Source organism: Paramisgurnus dabryanus, chromosome 15 (assembly GCF_030506205.2).
Source record: "Paramisgurnus dabryanus chromosome 15, PD_genome_1.1, whole genome shotgun sequence".
Lineage (NCBI taxonomy): Eukaryota > Metazoa > Chordata > Actinopteri > Cypriniformes > Cobitidae > Paramisgurnus > Paramisgurnus dabryanus.
The window spans coordinates 3,158,163-3,171,045 of NC_133351.1; the positions used below are offsets into that span (position 1 = coordinate 3,158,163).

Here is a 12,883-nt window from a genome sequence, read left to right on the forward strand (position 1 = left end):
CTCCTCTCATCTGTTCTCCTCTAATTCTCTCCTCTTTTCTTCTCTCATTTTCTCCTTTCATCTGTTCTCCTCTCATTGTCTCCTCTGATCTCCTCTTATCTGTTCTCCCCTCAATCTCTCCTTTGATCTCCTCTCATCTGTTCTCCTCGCATTCTCTCCTATGATCTCCTCTCATCTTTTCTCCTCTCATTTTCTCCTTTCATGTGTTCTCCTCTCCTCCTCTCATCTGTTCTCCTCTAATTCTCTCATCTGTTCTCCTCTCATTGTCTCCTCTGATCTCCTCTTATCTGTTCTCCCCTCATTCTCTCCTATGATCTCCTCTCATCTTTTCTCCTCTCATTTTCTCCTTTCATGTGTTCTCCTCTCCTCCTCTCATCTGTTCTCCTCTAATTCTCTCATCTGTTCTCCTCTCATTGTCTCCTCTGATCTCCTCTTATCTGTTCTCCCCTCAATCTCTCCTTTGATCTCCTCTCATCTGTTCTCCTCTAATTCTCTCCTCTTTTCTTCTCTCATGTTCTCCTTTCATCTGTTCTCCTCTCATTGTCTACTCTGATCTCCTCTTATCTGTTCTCCCCTCAATCTCTCCTTTGATCTCCTCTCATCTGTTCTCCTCGCATTCTCTCCTATGATCTCCTCTCATCTTTTCTCCTCTCATTTTCTCCTTTCATGTGTTCTCCTCTCCTCCTCTCATCTGTTCTCCTCTAATTCTCTCATCTGTTCTCCTCTCATTGTCTCCTCTGATCTCCTCTTATCTGTTCTCCCCTCAATCTCTCCTTTGATCTCCTCTCATCTGTTCTCCTCTAATTCTCTCCTCTTTTCTTCTCTCATTTTCTCCTTTCATCTGTTCTCCTCTCATTGTCTCCTCTGATCTCCTCTTATCTGTTCTCCCCTCAATCTCTCCTTTGATCTCCTCTCATCTGTTCTCCTCGCATTCTCTCCTATGATCTCCTCTCATCTTTTCTCCTCTCATTTTCTCCTTTCATGTGTTCTCCTCTCCTCCTCTCATCTGTTCTCCTCTAATTCTCTCCTCTTTTCTTCTCTCATTTTCTCCTTTCATCTGTTCTCCTCTCATTGTCTCCCCTGATCTCCTCTTCTCTGTTCTCCCCTCAATCTCTCATTTGATCTCCTCTCATCTTTTCTCCTCTCATTTTCTCCTTTCATGTGTTCTCCTCTCCTCTGCTCACCTCTGTTCTCCTCTCATTCTCTCCTCTGCTCTCTGTTGCAGTTTCCCACAGCCATTGATCACTTAGCCACACAGGACCCCAGATGGAAGCAGGGAAAAAACAGCTAATTGAATTCTACCTCAACCTTCCAGGAAGTTCATTTTGTCTGTCTTTGATTGAGTGGCTTCAGGAAAAAAACAAGCTGGGAACTTGAAATGAATTTTTAGAGCTTCTCTCTATCTGCCGTGAAATTGCTAAATTGGCTTTAAAAATGGATTAATCATGTACAAGAACACAACATGACTAGAAATACAATTAGATTTAGGTTCAACAGTTTAATGTCACCTGTAGACGTGTATGACATATAAAATGGTACACATATCTGTCTGATATCTGTTTGAATGCCATCTGTTTGTCAATGCCCCAGTAATCCCTCAAACAAGCTCAAGCAACCAGGACACCTTCACAACTTTCCTGACCCTGCCTAACAACCACTGAAAAACACTTTAGCAACTCATCTAAAAATGTCATAGTGATGCTAGCAACCACCCCAAAACCCCTAAAACCTAAACACTTGGAAAGACAAATACTTGAAACACCTCTAGAAACACATAGCAACACCCTGGAAACTGCACTTAGCATCATGGCAGCAAGCTTTGCCCGCACAAGCACCACTTACATTTTATTCCAAATATAAAAATCTAGCTAGCTCATTACTGTTCCTGGCATGGCTGATGCCTCTGCAGAATCTTCCAGGCTATTTTGATTGGACAGACTTACAAAGAAAATGTCCAAAACCTGCAGCAGTACCTGACAGCATCCCTCTCCCCGTCTCCTGATTATTTCTGTAGCTACAGCGAACCAGCAATAAGAACACACGACACAGATCTCTGAGGAATATTGGCTAGAAGATTCATTACTGAAAGACACAATGTATTGTTTGTGGGACTCCGGCTGATCACAGAAGGCCGAGTGGAGATGCTGGTTAACCCGGGCAAGAGGACCTTGACTGTGGCTACATGTTTCTGCTCTCTGTGTGTTCAGCATTTGGATAAACTCCAAACCACAGTATTGCTGCAGAATGTCGCTCGCTCTCTCTCTCTCTCTCTCTCTCTCTCTCTCTCTCTCTCTCTCTCTCTCTCTCTTTGTAGGACACAACACAGCTCTATTCTCCAAAGACATACTGAGTACTCAAAATTGTTGAAGCAACCTCCAAACACTGGTTGTAAGCTAAATGCTACAGTTGGTTTCTCCTATAGGTAATATTTACATGCAGTCACTTCATGCATTCTTTTACAGACCAGATATAGCAAAGAACAAAAGTGTAAACGTCCCTGAGATGCATTTTAGACTGGGCTTGCTCATTGTAAATACCTCTTATTGTTTAGGCAGTGCGTTTATTTTTCCCAAGCAGATCTAGGGCCAAGTGTAAATACTATGTTTGCCTTTTTATGATGTTTCTGTAGATTTTCCTGCGATAACCGGAGAACTTTAAAAAAATTTTTTGCTATGTGTGTCTCAATCATGCTGGAGTCTAGCATGTGGGTGAACCGCTAATATTTGATGTAATGGGTGGAGTATTAACGTCTTATTTACAGTGCAGATGTGGGTTGGGAATCAATAGGCACGGGCAGACTGTGGGTTTAAAACCCAAGAACATTTCACCTCGATTCCGTACACGCTTCTAGGCACCTGTTTTTAACTCTTTCCCGCACCATTGATGAGTTATATCATCAATAAAGATAAAACATTTGCATAAAAAAGTGTTCCTGATGAATTTTTATGTTCATCTGCAATACCGCGATTATCCACTACACAATTTATGGCAAAAAAACAAAAACAAAGCCAAAACGTTATTTACTAATTTTAAACTCTGTGTATGTTTTGATAATTGTTCTGAATCTGATCTCTAACAAAATTCCTTCACAAAAATGCAATTATTTGAGCATAATTATTTTTAAAGAAAAATACCCATATTTAAGAGTTTATAAGCATAGAAAAACATCTAGGTGCTGGTGGGCAACTTTTAAAAAAAAATGGCTAGCATTGAATGAGTTAAATGGTCGTGCGCTTATGTTCACACTTGGCTTCGAATTATAACACGATTTATGGGTGCAGTTTAGGTCGCGTTCATTATGTTAAACGGGTTGGGTAAACAGAATTAAATGAATGTGCTGTCGGATAACAGGTCTGGTGTTCTGTTAAACAATGCTGGTGTGGGTTTATCAAACAGGACCCGTGACTCTGCCTTAGCACATTAGGTCTAGGCCTTCCGTAGGGTTTGGGCACTGGTAAGGACACTGGCTCATCCAATTGGGACAATAATGACTTATTTTCCAGGCTATGTGAAATTATGTCTCTCTGACTATTTTTACTGGTTAAATTCTGAAAAACACTTTAATTATTCTGTTACATGTCCATAAAACAATTTGGCCAAAAGTGTGTTTTCTATCTTTGTTTATATATAATACATAATAAAGGTAATGTCTTAAGTCCTTGCATTTTATGGCATTTATTAAGTTGTCTTGTGCAATTTCGGTTGGAAAGTTTTAGAAAAGGTCACATTATTTCTGTTAAGGGAACATAAAGGGGCAGTTTCCCAGACAGGGGTTAGATTATTCCAGGACTAGACCTTAGTTATATTAGGACATTTAAGGAGTTTCTTAGAAGCGTACCTTACAAAAACAATACTGATGTGCATCTTGAGACAAAACAATTGCATTGGTATGTTAAGAGATGTCAGTGCAAGATGTTTTTAAATATAGGAGCAGCTCAAACATGCATTTTAGTCTGGGATTAAACTTAAGCTGTGTCCGGAAAACCACCCCAAAGAGTAGCGATGCTCCCTGGTTTTTGCGTTGCATTGTGGGATTTTTTAGGGAACAAATAAAGACTTTGGGTCCACAACAACTCAGTTTAAAAAAAAATTCAGAAATCTTGTTTTTTTGATTGTGCATTTCAATTATTATCAATCAAACTGCAGTTTATTTGTTTTGATTTAAGCCTTCATAACTAAAAAACACAGCTAAGTAGCACAATAAAACACAATAAAAATGATAACATCATAATAAACATGTTTTGACAAAAAATTTCGTTTTGGAACGAAACTCTTCAAATGTTATTGTGCACAGGAAGAAATTTGCAGTTGAGACAGGCCTTAAAATTTCAGGACACTGATGATGAAGGGGGTCTTCTTAAAGATTTTTGGGTAAGTTTACGTTGCATTTCAGGGAGAAACTTTTTGAGTAAATGATTGTATGTATTAGTTTACAAGTCTGGATGTCTATGTGACATTTATTCAGTTTGTTCATACTTGGGGCTTTAAATTTCAATGCAATCTCTTTGCAGTCCTGCGTTGTTTGCTCTCCAGGCATGATTAGAGTACAGTACCTCAAATTGAGCAGCTTGTTGAGGTAAGATTTGCTTTGCTTTGCTATGTCATTTTGGATAAAAGCATTTGCCAAAATCTAAAAAAAAGCATAAATAGGAGTGATTAATCACAACTGCCATTAAGAAGACTGAGAATGAAAACGGAAATGTTTTTGCCCTAAATGTTCAAAGACTGTATTGAGAAACATCATTCCTATGAGGCTGAATGTTCTGGACCATCAGGAAAGCCCCGGGTCCGTTTGAATCCCGCTGTTTCCACACAGCGGTCCTGCGAGATGCAGGAGATGCGGAATAATTGAAAATAGCTTCTCTAGTTTTGGGGACACAATGTAAGTCAATTTTCTCGTAATCATCGTAATTAGTTCCCCTTGTTGAAAAACCCAAGCCTTTTTCATCTTCGGCGGATGCCGAGGTGCTCTGCGATACCCAAAGTGGTTGCCATGGAGATGCTAATATGCTTGCACAAATAGTGAATTTCTCATTTGAGGGTGATTTTGCGTTTTGGTTTGTGGGGCAGCTAGCGCACGCTCTCCCCAAGATCCAAAAATAAATACTCATGCAACATCGCCTCGGTAATCACAGGGTATTGGTTGAGGAAATTACTTTGAAGGAAAATCGTTTAGGATAATTATTGTGCTCTACACTTGCATTGCAAAATTTCTTTTTTTATCAAAAATGCTTATATTGATCAATTATTACTGCTTTATGTCATTATTATAATTTTCCTAATACAAATATACTGTACAGTCCTGCGGTGATGCTTCTAGCTCCGAAACGGTCAGTGTTGCAGATCCTGCATTTTTGCAACCATTCAGCTCCGAGACTCCACCAAGAGAAACAACTTTTCCCATTTCTTGACACAATGAATTGGCATGACATCGCAGGCAACCCTAATGTAACCAGAGCTGAGAGGTTCTCTCCTCTCACAGCCAGTTATTTCTCTTCAACATCTCTCTCTTTCTCTCTCTCTCCGTCTCTCAACCCCTTTGTCTTCTAGCCGCTGTAGTTTTCCACAGCACACTTGCAGCTTGTTACAAGTGAAAATCCTGCAGCAAAAACCGGCAGAGACAAAAACAGCCACTCCCTGGATGAGATCTGTGTATACTGTTTATACAAATACACAACGATACTTCTGTCAGTGACAACCTACATAAATGCTTTCCTTAGTAGCCACCACGTGAGATGATGTTCATGTAGCTCATGTAGTAGGGGTGGGCAGAAGCACCCAAATCTTCCATCACATTACAAGTACATTCACATTAAAGCCCAGGGCTGGAAAAGGGAATTTCAAGGGGGACAGAGTTCTAGTTCAAAATGTATTTCCATCTTTTCATTCATGTAATGGCTTTTAAACATTATGCAAATTTCGTTCATAAATAAATTTGTTTTGCACGGCTTAAAAATATGAAATATGTTCCTAGCTTGAATCCCCACCACTATTACTATCAAGTTATCTTTGGTAGAAATTAATAAAAAAAGTATTTCTGCAAAGTTATCCTTGATAATCCAGTAAATGAGATTCCTCACAAATAAAAGTGCTTTATCTCAAATATTTTCTCTCTTTTTTTTTTATAAAATTCAATGAGCGCAGACCAAAAGATAAGATTTTCCATAATCCATTTCTAGTCCTGATAAGAGCGCAGAAATAGATTCATATTATCTAACCTTAGTGAAAAGTATATTATGAAACATAGACAGGACTAATTGGATGATCCACATTCAAAGCTGATATCTAATGAGAATAAATGTGTACTTTTACGTAAAGTGTGGTTGTAGCACACAAAAAATTACTTATGTTTTAATTAGGGATGCACCGATAGGATTTTTTGGGGCCGATAGCGATTTAAACAGACAACTTCCGATATTAAACACTTGTATACAATACTATACAGTTGGTCTATTAGCTAGTTTATTTCTGCATCAAATAATTTTTACTGAACATGGATGTGATCTAATTAACATTCAACTGACCAACATAATAAGAGAGGCACAAATTAAGCTAAAACAAATATAATAAGACAACATGACAACCTTCAAAGGTGGTTTTTGCTATTCAGCATTTATTTTATTAACAATATGAACTCTTTTTTTTACATATAATGGATTTCTTTATGCAGTTAATTAATAAACAATCGGTATCGGCCTTTCTCGTGCTATTGCCGATATGCCGATGGTTTCAAATTCATCAAAAATCGGCCGATAAATATCGGCGGCCGATACACCGGTGCATCACTAGTTTTAATACACACTAAAACGTATAATATCGACGAGTTGACAGGACTAATACATGAATTAATTATGTATTAACAGCTTTACAGACATACATATTTGTACGTATTCCTATTCATAAATATTAAAACAACAATCTTAATCCCAGTTCTCATCAGCGACCATAAACGTCAAATCTTGCGTTCGTTATGAATATAAATATTTCGCCTCAAGAAGCTTTATGACACATTGCTTTAGGGCAGTGATATCAAACGCTCATTGGCCCTTGTGTTCTCCTGCTATGTCACTGATTTGCAATATTGCCGTCTTTTAGTACTTTTGAAATTTGAAACGAGCTCCTTCACAGAGAGAAGCCGGATTAACGGTATCGTGGATTAATAACTTTAATACTTCTGTACTTCATAAACTCCAAAGAGGACCGCGGCTGCAGAACACCTTCATTTTAACTACTTTTGGTACTACTTTTAAAAATTTTGCAATAAATAAATTATTGTGATTACACTTCTTGCTCTAATGCTTTTTATTTGTACACGATTTTAAACAGTTTGGGGTAAAACTGTTTTAGCGGCTTGAAATATCTTTTAAATGCTATATTGTTACAATAATTTTGTCTGTTACGTTGCATAATCTAAGGCAATGGTTCTCAAACTTTTTCCACGTGCGGACCCCCTTGTGTACAGTGCATTCCTTTGCGGCCCCCTCAAAGAAAATATAATTAATGTATTTTATAAAATGTCATAAAACTGGGGCCCACCTGGCACCATCTCGCGGCCCCCCAGGGGGCCCCGGCCCCCAGTTTGAGAACCACTGATCTAAGGGTTTGGGTTTAGGGTGGTAACTAGGGGTGCACCGATAAATGCCGATATACGCTAATAATACGTGGCAGATAATTATTCTGAATCGCACAGCCGATATTATTCACAGCTGTTTAATGTACTATGGCCTTTGATCAGTAAGTCCTTATCGATCTGAAATCATTGTTAGTTTGACTCTTTTATAACATGCATTTAAAAAAGCAACACTCATTAAACATAATCATTAATAAATATTCTTTATTATCATGAAAATACCTGAAAAGGTTTGAAGAACAGCAATATAAATATATCCTTAAGACATTTCCTGGAGCTGCATGTGTATGGTTCTGCAGCGCGTATTGAGTTTCTGCACGAGAGCGCCCTCTGGCTTTTGGATGTAGCGGCATTTCACCGTAATTCATTGAGAAGCATGACAAGCATCATCGGCCAATATATCGGTGCACCCCTAGTGGTAACATTATCGATAAAATGGTTAAAGGGAAATTATACAACAATCTTGATGGAATGAAAGATTGTAAATGTTTTTCAGATTGTTTCAGGTATTTTCATGATAATAAAGAATATTTTAAATGATTTGGTTTAACGAGTGTTGCTTTTTTAAATGCACGTTATAAAGGACTCCGACTCATAATGATTTTAGATTGATAAGGACTTCCTACTGACCAAATGCCGTTAAACAAAGAATCGCAACCTTGCGATTCAGAATCGATTTCAGACAGGCATTTTTTAATGGGACACAAGGTTGAATCGTTACATCCCTAGTAAAAACGTAATAATGCTACAATAAAATGTTGCAAAAATGTCTACATTGTACGCTTCAGCATCTATTTAAATTAGGGCTGGGAAAAGATTAATCACGATTAATCGCATACAAAATAAAAGTGATTTTTGGCATAATATAGAAGTGTGTGATGTGTGTAATTATTATATATGTATCATGTATGTATTTAAGAAACATTTACATGTGATTATATATTTATTTATAATTTTATATATTCTATAATTAAAAAAATTGATAAATAAATGAAAAAAATCTGACATGAATATATGTATGTGTGTGTGGTTAAATATACACAATAATTACACACAGACTACACACACATATATTATGCAAAAATAACTTTTATTTTGTATGCGATTAATCGCGATTAATCTTTTCCCAGCCATAATTTAAATGTACAAAAAGTATGTTTTGTGTTTTTGAAAGTTATGTATTATTACTACGTATTAACAGTGAGATCTGGCTGGATAAACATACAACTGTGACCGGACATCAGTTTAGTTTGCCTTTTCCTGTCCTCCACTTTTATATTTTTGACCCTGTCTGTGAAATCCAAACAAGTATCATAATCTAATGATGAGATTAAGAGCACGCAAGTTTGATTTCAATCATTGATTTCACATTGACATTAATCCTTGACATGATCTTACCCAATCAATATTAAAGAAATGAAAGATATTTTACTTTCACAGAATGTACTTTATATTATGTAGGTGATGAAAATTGTACATTAACCAGAACATTACAAAAACGACTGAGTCTAGTTGAATCTGTATATATTTTCATCAATCATGTATACAGTTTACATCTGTCCTGCCCACTGACAGCCACGCAGATCTATGACAGTGTAAATGTTACGACATGTCGTTTCTACTGTCGCTCAGAATATACCATCATACCACATTCTGCTATATCCCTATCTACAGATTAAAGATAAATCAGACCTTAATCGGTCTCAGATATCCAATCGATCCTCACACGCAGTTAACCAGGCATGACACACTGATTCAAAACAAACACGGGTGCACGAGACATGACTTCATTTGAAAATGCACCAACCTCTGTCCGCCGTGCTGTAACTCCTCCCCCTGGCTTCTCCAATTCTCTCAGAGAGATGTGAATGAGACGATTCAATGTCAGATGAGAGCCGATGAATGAGGGCTCTCCATTTCGCTCTCACCGCCCCGTGACTCAAGACCCCTTCGCTCTGTAGCCCATTAGAGGAGGGGAAAAGCAGAAAAAAAACGAGACTGGGGTGAGGGAGGTAAAATGTGTGGTCTCAGTCGGCTCTGTGGTTTGCATATGGTTCAGTATAAAAAAGAGACTCTCTCTCTCTCTCTCTCTCTCTCTCATTCGCTCCAGCCACACAAAGACTCATTAGCTGCAGCCGGCAAGGGCTGTAGACTGAACACAACGACGCCTGCCTGCCTCAGAGATCACATGGGTGGGATGTGATGTCTGAGAGAGAGAGAGAGAGAGAGAGAGAGAGAGAGAGAGAGAGAGAGAGGCAGTCGATGCCCAGCACAGCACGACTCACTGTAGAGATGAATGAGGGCAGTAAATTGAGCCAAAAAATACAAATATAAACAGTAACATTCACACATGTTTCTTCTCTGTGGGATTTGTAGTAATGAACTACTGTGTGTGCTGTGCTTTACAGCTGTACCGTTTAGGTTTGTACAAAATTTTAATTGGTTGTATTTATTGCCTCAAAACACATTTCAATTCTTATTTAGTACGATTCATCATTTTATGCTGTTTAATTTCTTTTAAAACGTGGTTCATCTCTGGAACAACTTTCCTCATTGGGTGACATTACAAATCCCTTTAAAGGTATAGTTCACCTTAAAATAAAAAGTCTGTCATAATTTACTCATCCTCATGTTGATCTAAACCTGTATGAATTTCTTTTTTCTGATGAACACAAAAGAAGATATTTTGAGAAATGATGGTAAACACACAGCAGATAGTGACCATTGACTTCCATAATAGGAATAAATATGTAGGAATAAAATATGGTGGAATTTAATGGGTACCGTCAACTGTGCGTTTAATATCATTTATCAAAATATTTCCTTCATCATTTATCACAATACTTTCAAAATATTTTTTTCCTATTATAGAAGTCAATGGTCACTATCTGCTGTTTGTTTGCCATCATTTCTCAAAATATCTTCTTTTGTGTTCATCAGAAAAAAGAAATTCATACAGGTTTAGAACAACATGGGGATGATTGCATGATGACAGACTTTTCATTTTAAGGTGAACTATCCCTTTAACTTGCTTATGCCCAGCCCTCCATTCTGCTACTCTGTGACAAAATTGTTTTGTCAAAAACTAACATTCCTCTAAAAACAAATCTTTATTCCTGTGGTCAGACTTTGTTATCAGAAAAGAACAAATTATTTAAACTTATTTGCAAGCCAATTTACGTTCTTAAGACCATGTGCAGTAATATAAGCCAGCTGGAAAACCTCTGGTGACCCGTCACTCATTGATGTGGTGTTATCTTCAATATACTCAGGAAGCTTCAACAGCATCATTGTAATACTTTGCAATGGAATTTGTTAAAGGAAAACACCACAGTTTTTCAATATTTTACTATGTTCTTACCTCGACTTAGATGACTTAATACATACCTATCTTTTTTCAATGCGTGCATTTAATCTTTGTACAGCGCGTCGTGAGTATGTTAGCATTTAGCCTAGCCCCATTCATTCCTTAGGATCCAGACAGGGATGAATTTAGAAGCCACCAAACACTTCCACAGTTCCGATCACAGTTGAACGATCAGTAGTTCGAGCAATAAATGTTTAGATCTACTTTTGTGATGCTCATACGTGCAGTATGAATGCTCTAACCTGTTAACATCAGTGCTGCAAATGTGCAGTTCATGTATAAATTGTGTGAAACCAAACTTAGCAGTTACGTGTCTGAAACTGTTAAAATGTAGCATCTTTTTACATATATATCTATGATCCGAGGTGGTACGAAAGAGAAGAGACAAAGACAAATTTGCATATTTATATCTATGGTCCAAGCTATGCGATTGAGTAGAGACGGGGCTAATTTGCATATTTATAGAACCACATATAATAAATGAGATAAGGGTGTAGAGTTACATTCAAAGGGCCATATTTTAATGATCTAAGTGCATGATGTAAAGGGCACGGAGCAAGTGCATTTAGGGTGTGTCCAAATCCACTTTTGCTAGTTTATTACGGTGAAATGGTCTATGCGCCTGGTGCACAGTCTAAATCGGGTTGTTCCTATTCTCGTAATGAGTATTGGGTGTGTTTTAAGTATAAACCAAGGCGGATTGCTAATTTACAGGGCGGAAAACTGTAAGCAGAGGATAAAGACCACCAGTTTAAGATTGATGTTAATATGCGTAGTTTTATTCATTATAATGGTTATTTGTGTGATTAAATCTTTGGTTCTATTTAAAAGTCTTTATTTCAGTCATGAAGTGTTTAGTAAAATAAGCTGGTAAAGTACGATGCATGATCACTGTAATCTCAAAAAAGGTTTTTATAATTTACAAATATGCTGAAAAAGGTTTGCATAATAAAAATAAAGGAGATAAAGAATTTACAAACATGTGGAAAGTTCAGCACTGGGACAGCGACCTGAGTGTTTTGAAAAATATTACTTAAAAATTATTCTCATCTCACCATATACAGAGGTACAAAGTCATCATATACAATAAATCCTCGGGGTAGCATTTAAAAAAATCTAAATAAATGCAATATTAGCCCTTTTTAAAGCAAAAAATCAGCTTATTTTCCAAGCTACAGGTGAAGCAGCTGTTCTGCCAGCTGATCTCACCTTCACGCCTTCTAAAGTCCTATAAACTGTCCTCATTTATGTCCAAGAGACTCGCTAATAATCTTTTACATTTTAATCCTTTAATTTTTTTATATTTAAAAAACGTTTGTGTGCTGCTGCGCATCTATTGTGTGTAATAAGCAAATGCGCGCTATCATCCCGTTTATAGGCGCATATTACTAACATGCTCCTTAAAGGGATACTTCACCGATTAAGCATTCAGCTTTGTATCTGTAGAAACCCGGCAGTATTACTGAATGACCATGTTTCCCTCCCTCATTTCCCCCTGAGAGGAGAGATATCTGCATTTTGGTTCTGCAAAAAAGTCCTCCGATGATGTAATATGACGATTTTTGCATCATCGGAGGACTTTTTTGCAGAACCAAAATGCAGATATCTCTCCTCTCAGGGGGAAATGATGGAGGGAAACATGGTCATTCAGTAATACTGCCGGGTTTCTACAGATACAAAGCTGAATGCTAAATCGGTGAAGTATCCCTTTAAATAACAAAAACGTAAATAACGAATATTGCGCCATTGACTTTAGAGCAGGTTTTTGTTGGTCAATGGCATAGTCTATTTTAGTTGACTCAAAATAGCAACGTGCCAACAATGCACCTGAACACACATCGTTTTCAAGCGAGCACGCCCATGGGCGCACAAATGGGTGAAATGCA

At 37.6% G+C, this 12,883-nt stretch overlaps 1 protein-coding gene across 2 annotated transcripts in view; it reads right to left on the reverse strand.

The window, feature by feature from the left end:
* csrnp3 (cysteine-serine-rich nuclear protein 3) overlaps window positions 1-12,883 on the reverse strand; it is a 90,500-nt gene that overhangs the window by 25,611 nt on the left and 52,006 nt on the right. The window contains exon 3 of one of the 2 annotated variants that reach the window (XM_065252326.1): window positions 9,438-9,585. The gene's annotated coding sequence lies outside the window, so the exon portion shown is untranslated. Of the gene's footprint in view, window positions 1-9,437; window positions 9,751-12,883 lie in introns of those variants that run through there. The other variant, XM_065252327.2, reaches the window with a different exon arrangement.